The sequence below is a fragment of the Pygocentrus nattereri genome, chromosome 2 (genome assembly GCF_015220715.1).
Source record: "Pygocentrus nattereri isolate fPygNat1 chromosome 2, fPygNat1.pri, whole genome shotgun sequence".
Classification (NCBI taxonomy): domain Eukaryota; kingdom Metazoa; phylum Chordata; class Actinopteri; order Characiformes; family Serrasalmidae; genus Pygocentrus; species Pygocentrus nattereri.
Window position 1 is genome coordinate 13,555,384 of NC_051212.1, and position 26,841 is coordinate 13,582,224.

General features: G+C 42.9%; 1 protein-coding gene across 5 annotated transcripts in view; it reads right to left on the reverse strand.

Moving 5' to 3' along the window:
• LOC108436866 (GTPase IMAP family member 9-like) overlaps positions 1-26,841 on the reverse strand; it is a 40,541-nt gene that overhangs the window by 12,273 nt on the left and 1,427 nt on the right. For 2 of the 5 annotated variants that reach the window (XM_037543507.1, XM_037543508.1), the window contains exon 1: positions 1,615-7,016. The exons of the other annotated variants lie outside the window; for them this stretch is intronic. The gene's annotated coding sequence lies outside the window, so the exon portion shown is untranslated. Of the gene's footprint in view, positions 1-1,614; positions 7,017-26,841 lie in introns of those variants that run through there. 5 annotated transcript variants of the gene reach the window in all.

Below are 26,841 nucleotides of genomic sequence, written 5' to 3' on the forward strand. Positions count from 1 at the left end.
GCTGTGGTTTCGGTGTGGTTGTCTCTCTCACGTCCCTCCAGTCTGTTTCCTGTTCAGACGCTGAACATAATTTTTAGAAACTTTTAGAACAAAATGTTATAGAGCAAAAGGTTACATGAGGACCCTGTGTGTAGTTACGCACGTACACACTTGAGCGAAGTGGGCCTACTCTAATATGCTGATCCCGATAAGCATATTCAATGTACTATTACCTAGGAGTAAATAATGTCACATGAGAGTAAATAATGCTACATGAGAGTAAATAATGTCACATGAGAGTAAATAATGTTACATGAGAGTAAATAATGTTACATGAGAGTAAATAATGTTACATGAGAGTAAATAATGTTATATGAGAGTAAATAATGTTACATGAGAGTAAATAATGTTACATGAGAGTAAATAATGTTATATGAGAGTAAATAATGTTACATGAGAGTAAATAATGCTACTTGAGAGTAAATAATGTCACATGAGAGTAAATAATGCTACATGAGAGTAAATAATGTTACATGAGAGTAAATAATGTCACATGAGAGTAAATAATGCTACATGAGAGTAAATAATGTCACATGAGAGTAAATAATGCTACTTGAGAGTAAATAATGTCACATGAGAGTAAATAATGCTACATGAGAGTAAATAATGTTACATGAGAGTAAATAATGTCACATGAGAGTAAATAATGTTACATGAGAGTAAATAATGCTACTTGAGAGTAAATAATGTCACATGAGAGGAAATAATGCTACATGAGAGTAAATAATGTTACATGAGAGTAAATAATGTCACATGAGAGTAAATAATGCTACATGAGAGTAAATAATGTTACATGAGAGTAAATAATGTTACATGAGAGTAAATAATGCTACATGAGAGTAAATAATGTTACATGAGAGTAAATAATGCTACATGAGAGTAAATAATGCTACATGAGAGTAAATAATGTCAGATGAGAGTAAATAATGTTACTTGAGAGTAAATAACGCTACATGAGAGTAAATAATGTCAGATGAGAGTAAATAATGTTACTTGAGAGTAAATAATGTCAGATGAGAGTAAATAATGCTACATGAGATTAAATAATGTCAGATGAGAGTAAATAATGTTAAATGAGAGTAAATAATGTCACATGAGAGTAAATAATGCTACATGAGAGTAAATAATGTTACTTGAGAGTAAATAATGTCACATGAGAGTAAATAATGTTACATGAGAGTAAATAATGTCACATGAGAGTAAATAATGTTAAATGAGAGTAAATAATGTTACATGAGAGTAAATAATGTTACTTGAGAGTAAATAATGTTAAATGAGAGTAAATAATGTTAAATGAGAGTAAATAATGCTACATGAGAGTAAATAATGTCACATGAGAGTAAATAATGTTAAATGAGAGTAAATAATGTTAAATGAGAGTAAATAATGTCACATGAAAGTAAATAATGTTAAAAAGGATAAGCACAGGAAAAGATGGCGCCAGTGTTTGTGTCTCTCTCGCTCTCTACCTACTTTGTGTTTTGTTGTTTTGTGTGTGTCACTGCTGTGTGATTGCACTCTTGGTGCTCCAATATCGCTTGTTTATGATCGTCAAACGCTACACAACATTCGTACCTGATTCGTTTGGCTGCAGGCTGAACTTGGCTCCTTATTCCCAGCGTCTTGTCCGCAGGGCTGAACTTGGCTACTTATTCCTAGCGTCTTATCTGCAGGGCTGAACTTGGCTCCTTATTCCCAGCGTCTTATCTGCAGGCTGAACTTGGCTCCTTATTCGCAGCGTCTTATTCGCAGGCTGAACTTGGCTCCTTATTCGCAGCGTCTTATTCGCAGGCTGAACTTGGCTCCTTATTCCCAGCGTCTTATTCGCAGGGCTGAACTTGTCTCCTTATTTCCAGCGTCTTATTCGCAGGCTGAACTTGGCTCCTTATTCGCAGCGTCTTATTCGCAGGCTGAACTTGGCTCCTTATTCCCAGCGTCTTATCCGCAGGCTGAACTTGGCTCCTTATTCGCAGCGTCTTATTTGCAGGCTGAACTTGGTTCCTTATTCCCAGCGTCTTATCCACGGGCTGAACTTGGCTCCTTATTCGCAGCGTCTTATCTGCAGGCTTAACTTGGCTCCTTATTCGCAGCGTCTTATCCGCAGGCTGAACTTTGCTCCTTATTCGCAGTGTCTTATCTGCAGGCTGAACTTGGCTCCTTATTCCCAGCGTCTTATTCGCAGGCTGAACTTGGCTCCTTATTCCCAGCGTCTTATCCGCAGGGCTGAACTTGGCTCCTTATTCCCAGCGTCTTATCCGCAGGCTGACCTTGGCTCCTTATTTGCAACGTCTTATTCGCAGGCTGAACTTGGCTCCTTATTCCCAGAGTCTTATCCGCAGGCTGAACTTGGCTCCTTATTCGCAGCGTCTTATTTGCAGGCTGAACTTGGTTCCTTATTCCCAGCGTCTTATCTGCAGGGCTGAACTTGGCTCCTTATTCGCAGCGTCTTATTTGCAGGCTGAACTTGGTTCCTTATTCCCAGAGTCTTATCCGCAGGCTGAACTTGGCTCCTTATTCGCAGCGTCTTATTTGCAGGCTGAACTTGGTTCCTTATTCCCAGCGTCTTATCTGCAGGGCTGAACTTGGCTCCTTATTCCCAGCGTCTTATCCGCAGGCTGAACTTGGCTCCTTATTCGCAGCGTCTTATCTGCAGGCTGAACTTGGCTCCTTATTCCCAGAGTCTTATCCGCAGGCTGAACTTGGCTCCTTATTCGCAGCGTCTTATTTGCAGGCTGAACTTGGTTCCTTATTCCCAGCGTCTTATCCGCGGGCTGAACTTAGCTCCTTATTCGCAGCGTCTTATCTGCAGGCTGAACTTGGCTCCTTATTCGCAGCGTCTTATCTGCAGGCTGAACTTGGCTCCTTATTCGCAGCGTCTTATTCGCAGGCTGAACTTGGCTCCTTATTCGCAGCGTCTTATTCGCAGGCTGAACTTGGCTCCTTATTCCCAGCGTCTTATTCGCAGGGCTGAACTTGTCTCCTTATTTCCAGCGTCTTATCCGCAGGCTGAACTTGGCTCCTTATTCGCAGCGTCTTATTCGCAGGCTGAACTTGGCTCCTTATTCCCAGCGTCTTATCCGCAGGCTGAACTTGGCTCCTTATTCGCAGCGTCTTATTTGCAGGCTGAACTTGGTTCCTTATTCCCAGCGTCTTATCCACGGGCTGAACTTGGCTCCTTATTCGCAGCGTCTTATCTGCAGGCTTAACTTGGCTCCTTATTCGCAGCGTCTTATCCGCAGGCTGAACTTTGCTCCTTATTCGCAGTGTCTTATCTGCAGGCTGAACTTGGCTCCTTATTCCCAGCGTCTTATTCGCAGGGCTGAACTTGTCGCCTTATTTCCAGCGTCTTATCCGCGGGCTTAACTTGGCTCCTTATTCGCAGCGTCTTATTTGCAGGCTGAACTTGGTTCCTCATTCCCAGCGTCTTATCTGCAGGGCTGAACTTGGCTCCTTATTCCCAGCGTCTTATCCGCAGGCTGAACTTGGCTCCTTATTCGCAGCGTCTTATCTGCAGGCTGAACTTGGCTCCTTATTCGCAGCGTCTTATCTGCAGGCTGAACTTGGCTCCTTATTCGCAGCGTCTTATTCGCAGGCTGAACTTGGCTCCTTATTCACAGCGTCTTATTCGCAGGCTGAACTTGGCTCCTTATTCCCAGCGTCTTATTCGCAGGGCTGAACTTGTCTCCTTATTTCCAGCGTCTTATCCGCAGGCTGAACTTGGCTCCTTATTCGCAGCGTCTTATTCGCAGGCTGAACTTGGCTCCTTATTCCCAGCGTCTTATCCGCAGGCTGAACTTGGTTCCTTATTCGCAGCGTCTTATTTGCAGGCTGAACTTGGTTCCTTATTCCCAGCGTCTTATCCACGGGCTGAACTTGGCTCCTTATTCGCAGCGTCTTATCTGCAGGCTTAACTTGGCTCCTTATTCGCAGCGTCTTATCCGCAGGCTGAACTTTGCTCCTTATTCGCAGTGTCTTATCTGCAGGCTGAACTTGGCTCCTTATTCCCAGCGTCGTATTCGCAGGGCTGAACTTGTCGCCTTATTTCCAGCGTCTTATCCGCGGGCTTAACTTGGCTCCTTATTCGCAGCGTCTTATTTGCAGGCTGAACTTGGTTCCTCATTCCCAGCGTCTTATCTGCAGGGCTGAACTTGGCTCCTTATTCCCAGCGTCTTATCCGCAGGCTGAACTTGGCTCCTTATTCCCAGCGTCTTATCCGCAGGCTGAACTTGGTTCCTTATTCCCAGCGTCTTATCCGCGGGCTGAACTTGGCTCCTTATTCGCAGCGTCTTATCTGCAGGCTGAACTTGGCTCCTTATTCGCAGCGTCTCATCTGCAGGTTGAATTTGGCTCCTTATTCGCAGCGTCTTATTCGCAGGCTGAACTTGGCTCCTCATTCGCAGCGTCTTATTCGCAGGTTGAACTTGGCTCCTTATTCCCAGCGTCTTATTCGCAGGGCTGAACTTGTCTCCTTATTTCCAGTGTCTTATCCGCAGGCTGAACTTGGCTCCTTATTCCCAGAGTCTTATCCGCAGGCTGAACTTGGCTCCTTATTCCCAGCGTCTTATCCGCAGGCTGAACTTGGCTCCTTATTCCCAGCGTCTTATCCGCAGGGCTGAACTTGGCTCCTTATTCCCAGCGTCTTATCTGCAGGGCAGAACTTGGCTCCTTATTCCCAGCGTCTTATTTGCAGGCTGAACTTGGTTCCTTATTCCCAGCGTCTTTTCCGCGGGCTGAACTTGGCTCCTTATTCGCAGCGTCTTATCCGCAGGGCTCAACTTGGCTCCTTATTCCCAGCGTCTTATTCGCAGGCTGAACTTGGCTCCTTATTCCCAGCGTCTTATCCGCAGGGCTGAACTTGGCTCCTTATTCCCAGCGTCTTATCCGCAGGCTGACCTTGGCTCCTTATTTGCAACGTCTTATTCGCAGGCTGAACTTGGCTCCTTATTCCCAGAGTCTTATCCGCAGGCTGAACTTGGCTCCTTATTCGCAGCGTCTTATTTGCAGGCTGAACTTGGTTCATTATTCCCAGCGTCTTATCTGCAGGGCTGAACTTGGCTCCTTATTCCCAGCGTCTTATCCGCAGGCTGAACTTGGCTCCTTATTCGCAGCGTCTTATCTGCAGGCTGAACTTGGCTCCTTATTCCCAGAGTCTTATCCGCAGGCTGAACTTGGCTCCTTATTCACAGCGTCTTATTTGCAGGCTGAACTTGGCTCCTTATTCCCAGCGTCTTATCTGCAGGGCTGAACTTGGCTCCTTATTCGCAGCATCTTATTTGCAGGCTGAACTTGGTTCCTTATTCCCAGCGTCTTATCCGCGGGCTGAACTTGGCTCCTTATTCGCAGCGTCTTATCTGCAGGCTGAACTTGGCTCCTTATTCGCAGCGTCTTATCTGCAGGCTGAACTTGGCTCCTTATTCGCAGCGTCTTATTCGCAGGCTGAACTTGGCTCCTTATTCGCAGCGTCTTATTCGCAGGCTGAACTTGGCTCCTTATTCCCAGCGTCTTATTCGCAGGGCTGAACTTGTCTCCTTATTTCCAGCGTCTTATCCGCAGACTGAACTTGGCTCCATATTCGCAGCGTCTTATTCGCAGGCTGAACTTGGCTCCTTATTCCCAGCGTCTTATCCGCAGGCTGAACTTGGCTCCTTATTCGCAGCGTCTTATTTGCAGGCTGAACTTGGTTCCTTATTCCCAGCGTCTTATCCACGGGCTGAACTTGGCTCCTTATTCGCAGCGTCTTATCTGCAGGCTTAACTTGGCTCCTTATTCGCAGCGTCTTATCCGCAGGCTGAACTTTGCTCCTTATTCGCAGCGTCTTATCTGCAGGCTGAACTTGGCTCCTTATTCCCAGCGTCTTATTCGCAGTGCTGAACTTGTCGCCTTATTTCCAGCGTCTTATCCGCGGGCTTAACTTGGCTCCTTATTCGCAGCGTCTTATTTGCAGGCTGAACTTGGTTCCTCATTCCCAGCGTCTTATCTGCAGGGCTGAACTTGGCTCCTTATTCCCAGCGTCTTATCCGCAGGCTGAACTTGGCTCCTTATTTGCAGCGTCTTATTTGCAGGCTGAACTTGGTTCCTTATTCCCAGCGTCTTATCCGCGGGCTGAACTTGGCTCCTTATTCGCAGCGTCTTATCTGCAGGCTGAACTTGGCTCCTTATTCGCAGCGTCTTATCTGCAGGTTGAATTTGGCTCCTTATTCGCAGCGTCTTATTCGCAGGCTGAACTTGGCTCCTTATTCGCAGCGTCTTCTTCGCAGGTTGAACTTGGCTCCTTATTCCCAGCGTCTTATTCGCAGGGCTGAACTTGTCTCCTTATTTCCAGCGTCTTATCCGCAGGCTGAACTTGGCTCCTTATTCGCAGCGTCTTATTTGCAGGCTGAACTTGGCTCCTTATTCCCAGCGTCTTATTTGCAGGCTGAACTTGGTTCCTTATTCCCAGCGTCTTATCTGCAGGCTGAATTTGGCTCCTTATTCCCAGCGTCTTATTCGCAGGTTGAACTTGGCTCCTTATTCCCAGCGTCTTATGACGGCAGAAAAAAGGGACTGTTCACAAACGCAATATGCTGTGCAGTTTCCCATTTTAACAGATTGGAAGAGACTAAGGATGGAGAGATACTACTGAAGGAATTAGGAATGTGTGCTGTGTTTATCTTACCACTGTGAACATGAAGATTATGACTATAAAGAAATAAAAACTTTAATTGTGTAAATATACGATGTTCCTTCAATTCATTTCCAGTGTTTTTTTATTGCAAGTTTGAAGAATGAGACTGAAAAAAATAAGGGTTGAGTTCGTGAATTAGATTGAAAACTAATCCAAATCGAAATTTAATGTGATTAATTTGGACAGTTTTTCTTCTTCAATCTCAGATGTACCTGGCAATATGTCACAATTAGTAAATGTGCATGAAATGAAATAAATAGAAAAGAAACAAGACATTCAAAAACTAACAATAAATAAATAAATAATCCAGTGAGCAACAACCAATAAACAACAACAAAAAAAGTTATTGAAGTAAATGTAAAGTAAAAATGTTGTTCAATCAATAAATAGTAATGGCATAACTGATAAAACAATCAGTTACAGCAATAAAAATAAATCTAAGCATTTGAAGTGACTCTTTAAGGAGCCTAAATCAATATCAACTTCAAATCAGTATGAAACAGGTATAAATAGAAAATTATACTTTTTCACATTCGCTAACAAGCATTATTCAGTACCAAGTTCACATTTTCAAAAGTCTTCTGCAGAAACACATGGCTTAGCTAGCACAACAGTTATGCTATGATCACAATACTCTTCAGGTAACAAAACAATGCAAAACATCTATAGTAGTGCTAGCGTGTTTACTGTACTTGCTTTTATATTCCAATTAGTTCATTACTGTTGCTTAATACTATTACTTATTAGTCGATAATGCATGTGTATAGATTTTCAATTTTTTTTTAAACTTACATCATATTATTTTTTTAAAAAGTACATCAGAAAAATATAACAAAACAGAACTCCAAATGTGACTACTATTTATAGATGTCAATACCTGAGTACAATCTCAGCTGAGATGAAAACTGTGATTATGATTACATACAATTGGTACAATAACACATTTTTCGTTAAACATAGGAATAGCAAATTGATATCCTGTTTATTCTCATGTTTTTTTTTTCAGTATATCAGTTTCATTACATGTATCAAGTGTTTTCAATGTTTTCAGTTCAGTGTTCAGTTTGGGCTGTAGAACTACACAGATTTACTAATGGTTGAGACTTATGAAAATTAATGTATTTTGGAATTATGTTCACAGATCATAAACTGTGTTCAAAACAAGAAGCAAAGAGTATATGACGATAATGTGAATTTAATTTACACATTTATAAAAAGTTAATTTCAAATTAAAAGTTTTAGGCAATGTTTTCTATACAACATAAACCATACTGTTTTTGCTTATTTGCCATTTGTGAACTCAGCACAAGGGACATAAATTAGAGGTGATTCTGATTGCTCAAGTCTTTCATGTACCCTTAAATGTAAACACAATGAAGAGCTTTAAATTCTTATGCTGATACATGAACATTAATAAAATGGAAATTAAGTAAATCCACCATGATCAACATCACAAATAAATATAACATTTATTGATTTAGGGCTACAAATGCAGATATTGTCACACTGTATCCCAGCATTGTGCACAAATCGTTGTGCATACCTAGTAAAATAGTAAAGCAACGTAAAGTTTAAAACAGTCACCAGAATGGCAGAATGTTGACTTACATGATGTTTTGGGAACTGCTATGAAAAAGAATACTGGTATGAATGCATATGATCAACCTGAAAATGTCATAACCTCTCAATAACATAAAAACATATAATAAAATATAATATAATATAAACATCATTCAGCTACATGAGTACCACCTCCCATCGACCCACCACAGATGGGAGGGGCAGTAGTAGGGGTTCGGTGCGTTGTGGATCGGGCAGTGTCCGAAGGCGTGGGCCTTGCCGTTCTGATCCTCGGTTGCTGAAACTGGCTTTTGGAACTTGGAACGTTACCTCACTGACGGGGAAGGAGCCTGTGTTGGTGCGCGAGGTTGAGAGATACCGGCTAGATATAGTCGGGCTCACCTCAACACACAGCTTGGGCTCTGGGTCCAATCTCCTTGAGAGGGGCTGGACTTTATTCTTTTCTGGAGTTGCCCATGGTGAGAGGCGGCGGGCAGGTGTGGGCTTTCTCATAGCCCCTCGACTCGACACCTGTATGTTGGTGTTTTCCCCGGTGGACGAGAGGGTAGCTTCCCTATGCCTTCGGGTTGGGGAACGGGTCCTGACTGTTGTCTGTGCTTATGCACTGAACAGCAGTTCAGAGTACCCAGCCTTCTAGAGTCCTTGGGAAGGGTGTTTGAAAGTGCTCCTCCTGGAGACTCGATTGTCCTACTGGGGGACTTCAATGCTCACGTGGGCAACGACAGTAAGACCTGGAGGGGTGTGATTGGGAGGAATGGCCTCTCTGATCTGAACCCAAGCGGTGTTCAGTCTTTGGATTTCTGTGCAAACCACAGTTTGTCCATAACGAACACCATGTTTGAACACAAGGATGTCCATAAGTGCACATGGCACCAGGACACCCTAGGCCGCAGTTCAATGATTGACTTTGTAGTCGTGTCATCGGATTTGCGGCCATGTGTATTGGACACTCGGGTAAAGAGAGGAGCTGAGCTTTCAACTGATCACCACCAGGTGGTGAGTTGGACCAGGTGGTGGGGGAAGATGCCGGTCAGACCAGGCAAATCCAAACGTATAGTGAGGGTTTGCTCAGAACGTCTGGCAGAACAATCTGTCAGATTAATCTTCAACTCACACCTCCGTCAGAACTTTGACCAGATATCGGGGGAGGTGAGGGACATTGACTGAGAATGGGCCATGTTCCGCTCCTCCATTGTTGAAGCGGCTGACTGTAGCTGTGGTCGCAAGGTAGTTGGTGCCTGTCGGGATGGTAATCCTCGAACCAGGTGGTGGACACCCTAGGTGAGGCCGTCAAGCTGAAGAAGGAGTCCTACCGGGCATGGTTGGCCTGTAGGACACCAGAGGCAGCTGGCAGGTATCGACAGGCCAAGCGATCCGCCCTGGTCGTGGAACACTGGACAAACTCTTTACCATCTCCAAGGTAAAGTTCATGGGAGTTTGCCCAACCAGTCCACATGTGCTTTGTGGATCTGGAGAAGGCAATCGACTGTATTCCCCGGGGTATTCTGTGGACGGTGCTTCTGGAGTACAGGGTACATGGCTCTTTGCTACGAGCCATTCAGGCCCTGTACAAACAAAGCAGGAGTTTGGTTCGCATGGCGGGCAGTAAGTCAGACTTATTCCCAGTGAGAGTTGGACCCCGTCAGGGCTGCCCTTTGTCACCGATTCTATTCATAATTTTTATGGATAGAATTTCAAGGCGCAGTCAGGGGATGGAGGGTGTCCAGTTTGGTGACCTGAAGGTCACATCGCTGCTGTTTGCAGATGATGTGGTCCTATTGGGGACATCAGGTCATGAACTCCAGCTTTCGCTGGATCGGTTTGCAGCCGAGTGTGAAGCGGCTGGGATGAGGATCAGTACCTCCAAATCCGAGGCCATGGTTCTCAGGTGGGAAAGGGTGGAGAGCCCTCTCTGGGTCGGGGATGAGCTCTTGCCTCAAGTGGAGGAGTTTAAGTATCTCGGGGTCTTGTTCATGAGTGATGGTACAAGGGAGCGGGAGATTGAGAGGCGGATTGGTGCTGGGTCAGCAGTGATGCGGGCTCTTTACCGGTCTGTTGTGGTAAAGAAAGAGCTGAGCCATAAGGCAAGGCTCTCGATTTACCGGTCGATCTACGTTCCCACCCTCACCTATGGTCATGAGCTTTGGGTAATGACCGAAAGAACCACAAGTGGCCGAAATGAGTTTCCTCTGCAGGGTGTCTGGACTCTCCCTTAGAGATAGGGTGAGAAGTTTGATCAGGGACTCGGAGTAGAGCCGCTGCTTCTCCACGTCGAGAGGAGCCAGCTGAGGTGGTTCGGGCATCTTGTTAGGATGCCTCCTGGACGCTTCCCTTGGGAGGTGTCACAGGCAAGTCCACCCAGTAGGAGACCCCGGGGACGACCCAGGACACGCTGGTGTGACTATATCACCCAGCTGGCCTGGGAGCGCATCGGAATCCCCCCAGGGAGCTAGTGGAAGTGGCTGGGGAAAGGGAGGTCTGTGCCTCATTGCCAAGTTCAGTCCTGCAAATAAGACGCTGGGAATAAGGAGCCAAGTTCAGCCTGCGGATAAGACGCTTGGAACAAGTTCAGCCCTACAGATAAGATGCTGCGAATAAGGAGCCAAACGAATCGGGAGCTGCGAATAAGTAACTAACTTCAGCCTCATCAGAGTAGCTGTGTTTTTGGAGCAGCCCACTGCACACCTTCAACCTCTTCTGAGAGTCCGTGCTCTCAGAGGAAAGAGGAATGAACCCTCGTAATCTCAGAACGCTGGAGCACACATCGTTACTGCAGTCTCAGTCTGTGTCCATTTATATGGCATTGGTCAACGCTCGCTCTGTTCATAATAAGACATTTATTTTAAATGATTTCTTCTGTTCTCATGGCCTGGACCTGTTGTTTTTAACTGAGACATGGGTTACTGCTGCTTGTGACTCCGCCTCCTTCCTGGAACTTTCTCCAATAGACTGCGGTTTCTTCAGTGTACTCCGGAATACGGGTAGAGGGGGAGGAGTTGCGGTGGTTTTTAAACAGCGTCACAGATGTCAAAAGATTAATGTTGAGAAGTTTAAAAGTTTTGAAGTGTTGGTCTTTAAGGCTCACTCTATTTTTCCTTTACTTTGTGCGCTAGTATATAGACCTCCTAAACCACACAGTGATTTTATTACTGAATTTTCTGAATTTCATGCCTTGATTGTTCCTATGTCTGACAGAATTTTACCCTTGGGAGATTTTAATATGCATGTTTGCTGTCCTGCTAAATATTTGTTATATGATTTTATTCAACTTTTGCATGCTTTTCATTTTACTCAACACATTCATGAGCCTATCCATGTACAAGGCCATACACTTGATCTGGTGTTTTCGACTGGGTTTGATGTTGACCAGCTAGAGCTTGAAGATGCCAATTTCTCTGATCACAAGCCAGTAGTGTTTAGATCTACTTTTACTGGGCACTTCCCAGTTTCTGTTCCAGGTCGGTTGACTAGATATGTCAGCTCTTCCACAGCTAGTGATTTCTCAAGAGCCTTCTTAGACACTTTAATGCTGCCCACTCATGAGTTGGCCCACCCTAGTTTTGACAATCTAGTTTCTGCATTTGATCAGGATTGTTTAAATGCTCTGGATATTGTGGCCCCCATGAGATTTAAATGTGTAAAACCTAGAATGCAACCCTGGTTAAATGCGGCCACTCAGGAAATTAGGCAGGCTTGTAGGAAAGCAGAGAGGAAATGGAAAAAACATAGATTACAAATAAACTTTGACATATTCAAAAGTTGCTTAGTTGACTATCAGCTAGCTTTGAAATCTGCAAGGGAAGCTTATGTTTCCAGTATTATTGCTAAAAATTGTAACAGACCTAATATTTTGTTTAGGACAATTAACACTTTACTTAAACCTGTACCTGGATTTGGGCTAAATCCGTCCCCTGGCTTATGTGAAGACTTTTTAAACTTTTTTATTGGGAAGACTGAGAATATTCGATCTCATATTACATTTTTGGGACCAGATGTTCCTCTTCCTCAGACATGCAGACATCTCTGTGTTTTTAGAGAATTTGATACTGTTTCAATGATGGAACTTACAGACTTAGTGATGAACACTAAGCCTGCAACTACCCCTCTTGATATCATGCCACCTCAGTTGGTTAAGGAGTCATTGGGTGTTTTGGGACCATCTATCCAGAACATCATCAATACCTCTTTAACTACTGGTACGGTTCCTGCCTTGTTCAAACAAGCTGTAGGTACTCCTCTGCTTAAAAAGCAGAACCTTGATGTCACAATGGTCAGTAACTATCGACCGATTTCTAAATTGCTGTTTTTAGCTAAATTACTAGAAAAGGTGGTGTATCATCAGCTTTTGCCGTTTTTAAGTAATAACCACATTTTTGAGATTTTTCAGTCACGTTTTAAGGCTATACACAGCACGGAATCTGCCCTCCTTAAAGTGACAAATGACCTCTTGCTTATTGCTGAGTCAGGAAATTGTGCCATCCTTATGGTACTGGACCTATGTTCTGCTTTCGGCACAGTTGACCATAACATACTTATTGGGCGCTTAGACGAGTGGGTGGGGATAGTATATTAGCAGAGCTCCAGGAGTTTAGTCTGACAAAGTCTGATAATCAAAACCCCCTCCCATGTGCGTGGGAGGACAGCCAAGCCTGAGCCAGCCCGCAAATAAGACACTGCGAATAAGGAGCCAAGTTCAGCCCTGCGAATAAGATGCTGCGAAAATAAGGAGCCAAGTTCAACCTTATACATACATGTTTGCTGTCCTGCTAAATATTTGGTAAATGATTTTATTCAACTTTTGCATGCTTTTAATTTTACTCAACACATTCATGAGCCTACCCATGTACAAGGCCATACACTTGATCTGGTGTTTTCTACTGTCTGACAAAGTCTGATAATCAAAACCCCCTCCCATGCGCGTGGGAGGACAGCCAAGCCTGAGCCACAACAGTCTTGCTCCTAACGCTCTCTCTCCCCCCCTCATGGAGGTGTTATCTTTCTAACTTTGCCTTCGTTGTCACCTTCCTGTGTCACTGACTAGCCTTTTTTAATTTAGACATCTGCATGCTGTGGTTTCGGTGTGGTTGTGTCTCTCACGTCCCTCCAGTCTGTTTCCTGTTCAGACGCTGAACATAATTTTTAGAAACTTTTAGAACAAAATGTTATAGAGCAAAAGGTTACATGAGGACCCTGTGTGTAGTTACGCACGTACACACTTGAGCGAAGTGGGCCTACTCTAATATGCTGATCCCGATAAGGATATTCAGTGTACTATTACCTAGGAGTAAATAATGTCACATGAGAGTAAATAATGCTACATGAGAGTAAATAATGCTACACGAGAGTAAATAATGTTACATGAGAGTAAATAATGTCACATGAGAGTAAATAATGTTACATGAGAGTAAATAATGTCACGTGAGAGTAAATAATGTCACATGAGAGTAAATAATGCTACATGAGAGTAAATAATGTTACATGAGAGTAAATAATGTTACATGAGAGTAAATAATGTTACATGAGAGTAAATAATGTTACATGAAAGTAAATAATGTTACATGAGAGTAAATAATGCTACATGAGAGTAAATAAAGTTACTTGAGAGTAAATAATGTCACATGAGAGTAAATAATGTTACATGAGAGTAAATAATGCTACATGAGAGTAAATAATGTCACAAGAGAGTAAATAATGTTACATGAGAGTAAATAATGTCACATGAGAGTAAATAATGCTACATGAGAGTAAATAATGCTACTTGAGAGTAAATAATGTCACATGAGAGTAAATAATGTTACATGAGAGTAAATAATGCTACATGAGAGGAAATAAGGTCACAAGAGAGTAAATAATGTCACATGAGAGTAAACAATGTTACATGAGAGTAAATAATGTCACATGAGAGTAAATAATGCTACATGAGAGTAAATAATGCTACTTGAGAGTAAATAATGTTACATGAGAGTAAATAATGTTAATTGAGAGTAAATAATGCTACATGAGAGTAAATAATGCTACATGAGAGTAAATAATGTCACATGAGAGTAAATAATGTTACATGAGAGTAAATAATGTCACATGAGAGTAAATAATGCTACATGAGAGTAAATAATGCTACTTGAGAGTAAATAATGTCACATGAGAGTAAATAATGTTACATGAGAGTAAATAATGCTACATGAGAGGAAATAAGGTCACAAGAGAGTAAATAATGTCACATGAGAGTAAATAATGTTACATGAGAGTAAATAATGTCACATGAGAGTAAATAATGTTACATGAGAGTAAATAATGTTAAATGAGAGTAAATAATGTTACATGAGAGTAAATAATGTTAAATGAGAGTACATAATGTCACATGAGAGTAAATAATGTTACATGAGAGTAAATAATGTTAAATGAGAGTAAATAATGTCACATGAGAGTAAATAATGTTACATGAGAGTAAATAATGTTACATGAGAGTAAATAATGCTACATGAGAGTAAAAAATGTCACATGGGAGTAAATAATGTTACATGAGAGTAAATAATGTTACATGAGAGTAAATAATGCTACATGAGAGTAAATAATGTTACATGAGAGTAAATAATGTCACATGAGAGTAAATAATGTTACATGAGAGTAAATAATGTCAGATGAGAGTAAATAATGTTACATGAGAGTAAATAATGTTACATGAGAGTAAATAATGTCAGATGAGAGTAAATAATGTTACATGAGAGTAAATAATGCTACATGAGAGGAAATAATGCTACATAAGAGTAAATAATGTTACATGAGAATAAATAATGTCAGATGAGAGTAAATAATGTTACATGAGAGTAAATAATGTCAGATGAGAGTAAATAATGTTACATGAGAGTAAATAATGCTACATAAGAGTAAATAATGTTACATGAGAATAAATAATGTTACATGAGAGTAAATAATGCTACATGAGAGTAAATAATGTTACATGAGAGTAAATAATGTTACATGAGAGTAAATAATGTCACATGAGAGTAAATAATGCTACATGAGAGTAAATAATGTTACATGAGAGTAAATAATGCTACATGAGAGTAAATAATGTTACATGAGAGTAAATAATGCTACATGAGAGTAAGGAATATTCCAATTTATATGCAGTACAAGATAGATATAGATACATGGATGGCATGTTGTCTGTTTTTCTCAGTGGCTGTGACGTACCTGCATGACATACAACTTTTCATGTTTGAATCATCCACAACATCCTTTTCTCAACTGAATTTCACCTAATTTCTTTTGTTACGATCATCACAGTGTGGTATACTGGGGCCACTGCCAGGGACAGACAAAGGCTGCAGCGCATTGTGCGCTCCGCTGAGAAGGTGATAGGCTGCAGCCTCCCATCCCTCCAAGACCTGTACGTCTCCAGGACTGTGGGGAGAGCGGATCGTATTATAGCAGACCCTTCTCACCCCGCACACGGACTATTTGATCCACTCCCCTCGGGCAGGAGGCTTCGGTCCATTCGGACCAGAACCTCCCGCCACAGGAACAGTTTCTTCCATTCTGCCATTGGACTCAAGAACAATATATAATCACGTCACTTACCTCTTTATAACCCTGCCTTGGTCACTTTACTTGAATTTCACTACTCCACCTGCACTGTTGTATATAGTACTGTTGTACATGCCTTTTGTATTTTTATTTTTATTCATTCTATCTATATCTTATATTTGCATAGAGTATTTATTTATGTGGACTTAATTTTGCATGCCTATTACTACTTGTTTTTATGTTGTACCTTCATGCCGAAGCAAATTCCTAGTCTGTGAATCCTGTTCATTGACAATGGCAATAAAATTTCTTCTGATTCTGATTCTGATCAGACATTTCTGATTATTTACCAGTTTAATTTTCAAGGCACTATGACTTACTAACTGCTGGCTATTCATGAAATGCTAATGGAAATAAAGAAAGCTGAGAAACATAAGCCACAACAATGGACAGAGTGAAGTAATAGTTAGATTTACACTGAATTTCTACTGAATTTCTAGTGGATAATCATATTCATTTTAATAATCTGCTATTAATGTAAAGACAGATGTAATACAAGTGTGATAGTCCAAAGAAAGAGCTTCATTTGAGTGTTCTGGAAGGAATGGTCACAAAGTGCCATGCAGATTTCTTTATTTTGACAGTTTGCTTTCATGTGTGTACATATGAAAAGCTGAAAATATATGAATACAATACACTGGGAGCTACGGTGCATGGAGTGCTAGCTTTCATTATTGAGAGTGTGTGGGGCACTAGCTATAATCAGCAGCAGGAAACCCGTTCACTCTAATTGGATTGTGGTTAATTGTATAACTCCCTTTATGCTTACTCTGTCAGGTCATCTTAGAACATACTATATTTTTCCTATGGCCTTGAGACTTGAGTAAGACGATTGTTTGGGCCAGTTGCCAAATCTGTGATCTGTGAACATCTCTGTATGAAGACGTCTTGAAATAAATCTAGCTTTCTCCTCAAAAGTACACAATTCTGTAGTTTATTCTCAATTACTTCTTCAACAATTTCACAAGTCAACAGTCTGCAACTGGCAATATGACATTAAGACTGACACCATGAGTTTAGCCTACTATAACCTACTATACTTTCAAGCTGAAGCCTTTTACCAAACGTATCACTACTTTCATTAAGAACATTCCTACCATTGCTGTAGGAATTTATCCAAGCCCATATGTCTTTTCTCAACAGATAAAAATAAGGTTAGCAGCACATCCATGACATGTATGACAGGTAGATAAGATACTAAGTGTATTTTAATTCTAAAAAAGCAAAATACCTTTACTGTTGGCAATTATTACAATAGACGATATTTAAAATATTTAAAAAGTTCTGTTAATGTAATATGAAAGATCACAAGGTTTTGTTGAAGCCACTGCAGTTGATCCTTTCTTTCACTTTTATGGAACAACACCAAATTCATACTGGGAGCTGTCCCTCCCTACGGGCAAAAATGGTCCATTTAACATGTGTATTGTAACCTCGGCTCACACACTCTCACAGTCCCAGCTTTGTCTTCTTTTTGTTGGCCAGGTGCCACCCTGGGATGAAGAGCAGAGGGTGATAAACTCATCTACTCTTTAGCAGGGGTGTTGGCTGAGCATGTATAAGTCTGGGGCTCCAGTTCATTGTAGGATTGTTTTGGTGTATCTTTTTTGGTGTAACCCAAAAAAAAACAGAGACTCTTCAGAGATTGTCCATATTGGCACGATTGGTAGCTCAGTGACTGGGGTTACTGAGCTGCTACTGAAACGGTGTTACATTTTTTTTGTGGCTCATTAGTAAATGCAGAAACTTAAACAGCAGCAAGTAGAAATGGAATTTAAAAATCTAACAAAATCTAACAGTGCCCCTCTTCTGACACTGAGGCTGAATCTCAAATGGCTCCCTGTTCCCTACATTGTGCACTATGCAGGAATTGAAGTATTCACTCCTGCACCCAACAGCATAAAACTCTCACTCCTGTCAAATGGAAGAAAAACAAGCGTACTTATTAAAATTGGTGAAATACGCCAGTTTAAGAGAAGTTGTTATAAATCAGAGCGCTTATACTGGAAAACTAAACCGCACCACCTATAATAATACAATGTAAATATCAAGCTATACCTCTCTAATGTAATTAATAGACAATAAAGTTAATACCAAAGCCACCATATGTCAGCTAATTAACCCTAATATTTCTGCTAGTGTGGTGGATGGTGCTTTATCTTCTAAAGTCTTTGAGAGTTTTCAATTCATTTTCAAAATAAAGTAGACTTGATAAGACTCAGCTGACTGAAACAAGCTCCTATAACCTTCCTGATAAGCCACTTACATCTGATATGACCATGGTGAAGTCCTGACTAAAAAAGAGCAGCATAGATCCTTACATATAAAACCATTTTAGACCAGTTTCAAACCTGTCTTTTTAGAGTGAAGTCTTAGAAAATGTTGTTCCCAGCCAACGCAGCACTTTGTGGGGCAGTTGTGGGCTGGAGGTTAGGGATCCAGCCCTGTGACCGGAAGGTTGCCGGTTTGATCCCCAAGGCCGACAGTCCATGACTGAGGTGTCCTTGAGCAAGACACCTAACCCCCAACTGCTCCCTGGTTGCCGTGGATAGGGCTGCCCACCGCTCTGGGCAAGTGTGCTCACTGCCCCCTAGTGTGTGTGTTCACTGGTGTGTATGTGGTGTTTCACTTCACGGATGGGTAAAATGTGGAGGTGGAATTTCCCCAGTTGTGGGATCAAAAAAGTATCACTTACTTAAACAATTGGGTGCACATATAATAGCAAACAGGATGTATGAGAGGTTTCAGTCAGGTTTTTGTTCTAACCATAGTACTGAGACAGCACTGGGTTCTGAATGACCTCAGTGCTGATGCACAAAATCCTTCTGTTTTGGTCCTATTGTATCTCAGTGCTGCCATTCATAGCAAGATACCATTTATCACAAGATTTTAACACACCGCCTTGAATTGAGAACATCCATCCATTTTCTAAGCCACTTCTCTGTCAGGGTCGTGGGGGGGTGCTGGAGCCTATCCCAGCAGTCTTCGGGAGGAAGGCAGGATACACCCTGGACAGGTCGCCAGTCCATCGCAGGGCAGACAGTCACAGACAGTCACACCTAGGGGCAATGTAGCATGTCCAATTGGCCTGACTGCATGTCTTTGGACTGTGGGAGGAAACCGGAGAACCTGGAGGAAACCCATGCAGACAGAACATGCAAACTCCACACAGAGAGGACCCCGGTCACCCGGCCGGGGAATAGAACCCAGGCCCTCCTCGCTGTGAGGCGACAGTGCTACCCACCACGCCACCGTGCCGCCCTGAATTGAGAACACCATCCATCCATCCATCCATTTTCTAAGCCGCTTCTCCGTCAGGGTCGCGGGGGGAAGCTGGAGCCTATCCCAGCAGTCTTCGGGCGGAAGGCAGGATACACCCTGGACAGGTCACCAGTCCATCGCAGGGCAGACAGACAAACACAGACAGTCACTCACACACTCACACCTAGGGGCAATTTAGCACGTCCAATTGGCCTGACTGCATGTCTTTGGACTGTGGGAGGAAACCGGAGAACCCGGAGGAAACCCATGCAGACACGGGGAGAACATGCAAACTCCACACAGAGAGGACCCCGGTCACCCGGCCGGGGAATGGAACCCAGGCCCTCCTCGCTGTGAGGCGACAGTGCTACACACCACGCCACCGTGCCGCCCTGAATTGAGAACACTGTTCATTAAAATTATTACGACGAATGGCTCCCACATTTCCCTGACCTGAATATCATTGAACATTTTAAAAATTAGAAAATACTGTGCATGCAAGCATGCACAACAGCCCAAAACTAGAAGCATTCTGCAAGAATGAGTAGGTAAAAATCCCTCAAACAAGAACAGAAAGGCTCTTAACTGACTACAAAAAGTGTTTGCAGCCTGTGATATTTGCAAAGGGGTATTACAACCCAGCAGGAACACAACGCTGATGTGACATTTTTTTCTTGTGGATTCTGGCTGTGATGTCAAATGACGTAAACACAAAATATTTAAAAATTACTTGAGATTCTGGTTGAGAATGTGATGTAGATATGATACTAAAATGTGACTTTGTAATTTTTAGGTGTTTTAGCCAGTGTGTTAAATATTGGTTGAGCTGGCTATTGAAAATGGTTTTGGGAAAACTCTGGGATTGTATCAGAAAATAGTTATTCAGATTTTTGTAATGTAAATTCAGTTTTTTGCCTCTCACATTTTGAAATTTCTCAAATCCCTCATGAACTTGAAAACAGGGGCATAAATTACTCTACAAATAACTAAATTAAACTAGAAATAAACTAGTTAATTGCTGGTGAAATCGTTGCTGCATATTACTGTGGTGTGATTTTACTCTGGTTTACAGTGAAAAGAGCACATCTAACACATTTACAACACCATGTCTTGATTGACCCCTCCCAGTCCAGTCCATGTGTTCATGTTGTTTTGGTTTACCCATGTGTGTTTGTTTTGGTCCAGCCCCCTCGTTTCATGACTCTGATTGTCGCCACCTGTTTTCCACCTGTCCCTCGTTGTATTTGAGCTCTGTGTTTGCACTTTGTCTTTGCTGGTCTTTGTATTGGTCTGTCTTTACTCTGTTTGTACTGTCATTGTGGTTTGTTTCTTAGTGCTCAGTTGTGTATGTCCATCCTGAACTCGGTGTAGATTATTGGAACCTGGACTGTCTCGACTATGACCCTGGATTTGCCCTTAATAAATCTCGCGTATCTCAGCATATGCATCCACCTCTCGCTCCATGTTACACACCAATTCTGTTTTATTTACACACATTTGTTTCAATGTTCTTAGCCAGGAATGTGGTTGTTAATCTACCTTGTTCAGGCTACTATTGATTAGATATTCATGAAGATTTGCATTGATTATCATACAATTCTTATTATTAAAATGTGTCCCAAGATCAATTTAACATATTTTCAATATGGCACAAATTATACACAGTTTCATCCCCAAGCATGTTTATCATGTCAAGTACCCTATCAGTGAAACAACCCGTACCAACTGTGACGAAAATAAACACCCACTACCAGCACAGAGGCCAACACTACAACTGCCCAACCTTTTCCTTGAGAATATTTCTTCACTACTTGTGTGACATTTTCGAATGGTCTTCTGGATCTTTTATTTTTATTTACAGCCTGCAGCATCTCTTTACTGTAGTACTGTCCTCTGCTCTCCTTCACCATCTCCTCTATGGTCTTCAGTAGCTTCTCTACCTGAACTCTGTTGCTCCTGTATCCATCCTGCTGCTGCTTCCAGTATTTATTATCAATGACATGAACTCGACCTCTACACTTATCTACAAGCTCTTGCAGTGCCACACCCTGCTGTACAAACTCTTCAATGGTTTGTCCATCTTCAAGTTGATCTCCATTTGTAAAAAGAACTACAGCATATTTCAGGACATCCTCCCCAAACAGTTCTTTAATCTCGTCCAGAATTCTTGCTTCTTGTGCTGTGTATCTGCCAACTTTGAGAATAATGATGAAGGCGTGGAGTCCTGGGACACAGTGCGTGATGCACTTCTCTACCTCCTGCTGGAACTCTTCTTTAGTACTGCTGGTGTCAAACAGTCCAGGTGTTTCAACAATTCTTAGTGTTTTCCTCTGTAAGTTCTTAGCTTTAACTTGGTTCACTAAAGAAGTTGCAGATGACCTCTCTTGGGCTGATTTCTCCCCTAGGATGGTGTTTTTAGTGCTGCTCTTGCCATCCCCACTTCTTCCCAGTAGTACAATGTTTAATTCACTTGGGCCTTAAAAAGCAGAGGATTAACATATTTATAAATAATATATATTTATAAAATATAAGAATATATGAATAAAGAAGTCTTCATCAGTTTTTACATAACAGTGCATTTTATGTATATGTCCATTATTGACATGTATGTATTTAAAGATGATAATGAAAAACTACTTGCGACCACATTTTAGTACTGCAACAAACATTTGAATATTACATTAATATAATACTATATTTGAATTTACATCAATTAGTAGCTTCATTAAATTCACCTTCTTGTATCTATTTTATCAACTTCACTTACCATATAGGTGCACTTTCGTAGTTTTATAATTACAGTAACAATTAAGCTGTGTAAGGAGGTTTACATTAAACGTGCATTTCATGGGTAGATGATTATATACACCGATTAGGCATAACATGATGACCACCTCCTTGTTTCTACGCACATTGTCCATTTTATCAGTTCCACTTACTACACTTACTGGTTTCCAATCACTGTCCACTCTATTAGACACTCCTACCTTGTCAGTCCACCTTATAGATATAGGTACAGTCAGAGACAAAGACAACAACATGCATGGATTTAGTGGCTTTATTCCACCAGAGCTACAACCCATTGTCCGCTCCCGCAGCCACCACCACCACCAGGAAGACCCAGACCTACCGACCACGAGTGAGCACGTTGATCCGAGGAGAGCGCTCCAGAGGCGGCGACGCAAGCGAGGCAAGAGGGGAGGGCTGCATGCTAGGCTAAAGGCTTGCGCTAGCCGACCACCAGTGCCTAGCCTCTTGCTAGCTAACGTGCGGTCACTGGAGAACAAGCTGGACAAGCTGAGAGCTAGGATAACATCTCAGCGGGAAACAAGAGAGTGCTGCGCTCTAATTTTTACTGAAACCTGGCTCTCAGACAGAGTACCGGACAGCGCTGTCCAGCTACAGACTCACTCTGTCTATCGCGGAGATCGCACGGCAGCCTCCGGTAAGGCTAAGGGTGGAAGTGTGTGTGTGTTTGTAAACAACGCGTGGTGTAGAGACATACGGACCGTTTATAAGCACTGCTCACCAGACCTGGAGTTCCTGCTGTTAAAATGTCGTCCCTATCATTTCCCAAGGGAATTTGGCGCTGTATTTTTAACATCTGTATATATTAATCCACGGGCTAACTCTGCGGCAGCGCTCGGCAAACTCCATGACGTCATCAGCGCGTTAGAGACAGCTCACCCTGATGCCGTGTTTATCATTGCCGGTGATTTCAACCAGTGCAACTTACGGACTGTATTTCCGAAATACTTCCAACACGTGGACGTTCCAACTTGTGACAAAAACATCCTGGATCATGTGTACAGTAATGTACGCGGTGCATACAGGGCTGCACCCCGCCCCCACTTTGGACTCTCAGACCACATCTCCTTGTTCATGTACCCGGCTTACAGACAAAGGCTGAAACAAACACATCCAGTTACCAAAACGGTTCAAGTATGGTCTCCGGAGACTGAGAGCATACTGCAGGACTGTTTTGCTACAACAGACTGGGATGTGTTTAAAGCTGCAGCCACTACGGAGGACTCTTCTGCCAGCATTCAGGAATATGCTGAACACGTGTCTGGTTACATCAGCACGTGTGTGGATAACATCATGCCCACCACACAAGTGAAGAGGTTTCCCAACCAGAAGCCCTGGATTAACAGTCAGGTACGACACATGCTCCGTGCTCACTCTCTTGCATATAGATCAGGCAATGAGACAGAGTACAAAGCTGCGAAGTACAGACTGAGGAAAGCCATCACAGCAGCCAAGAGGCAGTACAGGGAGAAACTGGATGGCTTCTACTCAACTGCTGACTCCAGGCAGATGTGGCAAGGCCTACAACACATCACAGAATACAGGACCATCACCAGCAACATCAGCTCCACAGACAGCCTACCGGACGACCACAACACCTTCTACACCCGCTTCGAAACCTCCAGCACTAGCACCGGGAGGCTCACACACACAGCCCACACAACCCCTGCCCCCCCTCTGTCAGTATCAACAGGCCAGGTCTGTAGAGCTCTGAGAAAGATCAACCCCCGCAAGGCACCAGGACCAGACAAGATTCCTGGGCGGGCCCTCAGAGCATGTACGAACGAGCTGGCTAATGTACTGACCTCCATTTTCAATCTCTCCCTCAGCCAGAGCATTGTTCCCACCTGCTACAAAAGGACAGTAATTGTCCCCATTCCTAAGAAGAGCCCCCCCACCAGCCTCAATGACTACAGACCAGTAGCACTCACTCCAATCATTATGAAGTGCTTTGAGAGAGTGGTGCTGGCCCACATCCAGGACAGCATACCGGACACGCTGGACCCCCTGCAGTACACCTACCGTCACAACAGATCCACCTCGGACGCAGTCGCTGCTGCCCTTCACTACTCCCTCTCCCACCTGGAAAACAAAGACTCCTACATAAGGATGCTCTTTGTTGACTACAGCTCAGCCTTCAATACGGTCATCCCACACAAACTCACCCACAAACTCTCCACACTCGGCCTGCACCCCACCCTCTGTGACTGGCTTTTGGACTTTCTGACTGGCAGGCCCCAGTCTGTCAGGATCAGCAACAGGACTTCAGCCAGCATCACCACCTACATCGGCACTCCACAGGGCTGCGTCCTCAGCCCTATTCTCTACACCCTGTTCACCCATGACTGTGTCGCCTCCCACAAGGACAACATCATTCTGAAGTTTGCTGACGACACAGCAGTGATAGGACATATCACTGGTGGAGATGAAGCAGCCTACAGGAGGGAGGTGACCAGACTGGTGTCATGTTGTGATGATAACAACCTCATCCTCAACACGGACCATCGGCCACTTTTCATCCGGGAGCTCGAGGTGGAGAGGGTGAGCAGCTTTAAATACCTGGGTGTCCACATCAGTGAAGACCTCACATGGTCACTGAACACCAAGCAGCTAGTCAGAAAGGCTCATCAGCGGCTGTACTTCCTGAGGAGGCTGAGGAAGTTTGGGATGTCTCCGGTGATCCTCAGCAACTTCTACAACTGCGTCATTGAGAGCCTCCTGACCAGCTGCATCACCATGTGGTACAGCAGCTTGACCGTGATGGACCGTAAATGCCTACAGAGAGTGGTGAAGACTGCAGAGAAGATCACCAATTCTCCACTGCACTCTCTGCAGAACATTTACAACCATAGAGTCCAAAGGAAGGCTGCCTCCATCATCAAAGACCCCACCCACCCCCAGCACGGACTGTTCAAACCTCTGCCCTCAGGCCGGAGGTATAGTAGCTTGATGTGCAAGACCTCCAGACTAAAGAACTCCTTCGTCCCCACCGCAATCAGAGTTCTGAATCAGAAATAACTATTCACACTTCGGTCTGCCAGACTTAGGTACAGACGTGTGATGTGTACCCCACTGGTAAAGAACTCTTTCCTCTTTTCATTGTATATAAGGAAACTTGTTTCCTCTGTACAAATGACAATAAACACTTTGAACTCGAACTTGAACTTGAATAGCTCATCTGTTGCGGCACAGTTTGTGTTGGTCATCCTCTAGTCCTTCATCAGTGGTCACAGGATGCTGCCCACAGGACGCTGTTGGCTGGATATTTTTGGTTGGTGGACTATTCTCAGTCCAGCAGGGATACTGAGGTGTTTAAAACTCCAGCAGCACTGCTGCGTCTGATCCACTTAGACCAGCACAACACACACTGGCACACCACCACCACATCAGTGTTAGTGCTGAGAATGATGCAACACCCAAATAGTACCTGCTCTGGGAGGGTCCATGGGGGTCCTGACCACTGAAGAACAGGGTAAAAGGGGGCTAACAAAGTATCAGAGAAACAGATGGACTACAGTCTGTAACTGTAGAACTACAAAGTGCACCTATACAGTAAGTGGAGCTGATAAAATGAGCACAAAAATAAGGAGGTGGTCAGAATGTTATGTCTGATCGGTGTAAGGCGTCATAGTTTGTGTTCAGCAAATTAGTTTAACCCTATTGCAGTCAACTCTTGAATGTTAGCTTATATTAATAATGTCAGCCTCTACTGACAATAAAAATAACATTCATTGCCTTCAAACTGTATAAATTCATTGTTATGTGTACAGTATATTTCTACCATTTAAACAGCACCTTATCCAGTTAAGGTAGTCTGGTAATCATCTGATCTTACAATCAGAAAATTATTCTGACTTTATTTGACAGTTAAACAACATCTCACAGTTAAATATACAGAAACATAAATGTATAAAGAGACAGGGAGGTGAAAGAGTAATAGAGAAATGGGGGGTGAGAGAGAGAGAAAGCAGAGTCTAGCTGCCTTCTGTGATGAACTGACCAAAGGTTCTGACAATGTAAAGTCATGAGATTGAGGGGGAAAGTGTTCTGACCACATGTGTCAGCCCTGCACAGTGTCATGGATTTAAAAGGGAGGTTAGCTGAGCAGGTTTGCCTCTACTGGTGTCAGCATAGAAGAAGAAGATGCAGGAAACATAGCGCATCATATGAGAACTCTTTTACTGAACCACAGCAGCACCCGCACAGTGATTGTAAATAATGGTTTGTGTAAACACAAACCACCCAAGCCCAGCACAGTCCAGCGAGAGATTTTCTTAGATTATGAATTTATTATTTATAAGATTTGATCAACTTTGCTAAAATAATGGAAAGCTAAGTTAACTAATCATACTATGCTGTATGGCTATCTCTGTGCATGAGCAGTTCTCTCTGTTTGGCCCGTGTAACCCTGAGATTGTTACAAATTGTGTCATACCAGGTCTAAACTAGGGACACTTGGACATTGTGTGAGGGCCTTGGACTGGAAAAGCACACACAGAAACTCAAGTATAACACAATTTTTCTTTAGAAAGAAAAAAAAAACAATGAAATATGAGTAATAACAACAGCTTGAAGGCCTGGGCCTACTTTTTTAAAACTATGTTATATCTTGGAATGAAAACATATAAAATAAACGGATTTTGTGTGTTGGTCAGTGGCAGCCTGGGCCAACTCAGACTAATGCTTGTTTGCTATGAGGCCTTAAATGCCTTTGCCTTTTTCTGCCTACCCTGATGTTTGAGAATTATTTTCAAGAACTTCCCAAAGTGTCCATGGCCGAAAAAGCCAAAACAAGATGCTACAATATCATCAGATTACTGTTTATACCATTGAGCTGTAAAAAAAAATAGAGGGAAAAACAAATGTGGGTGTGACAAAATTACTGTACAATGAGTTTATGG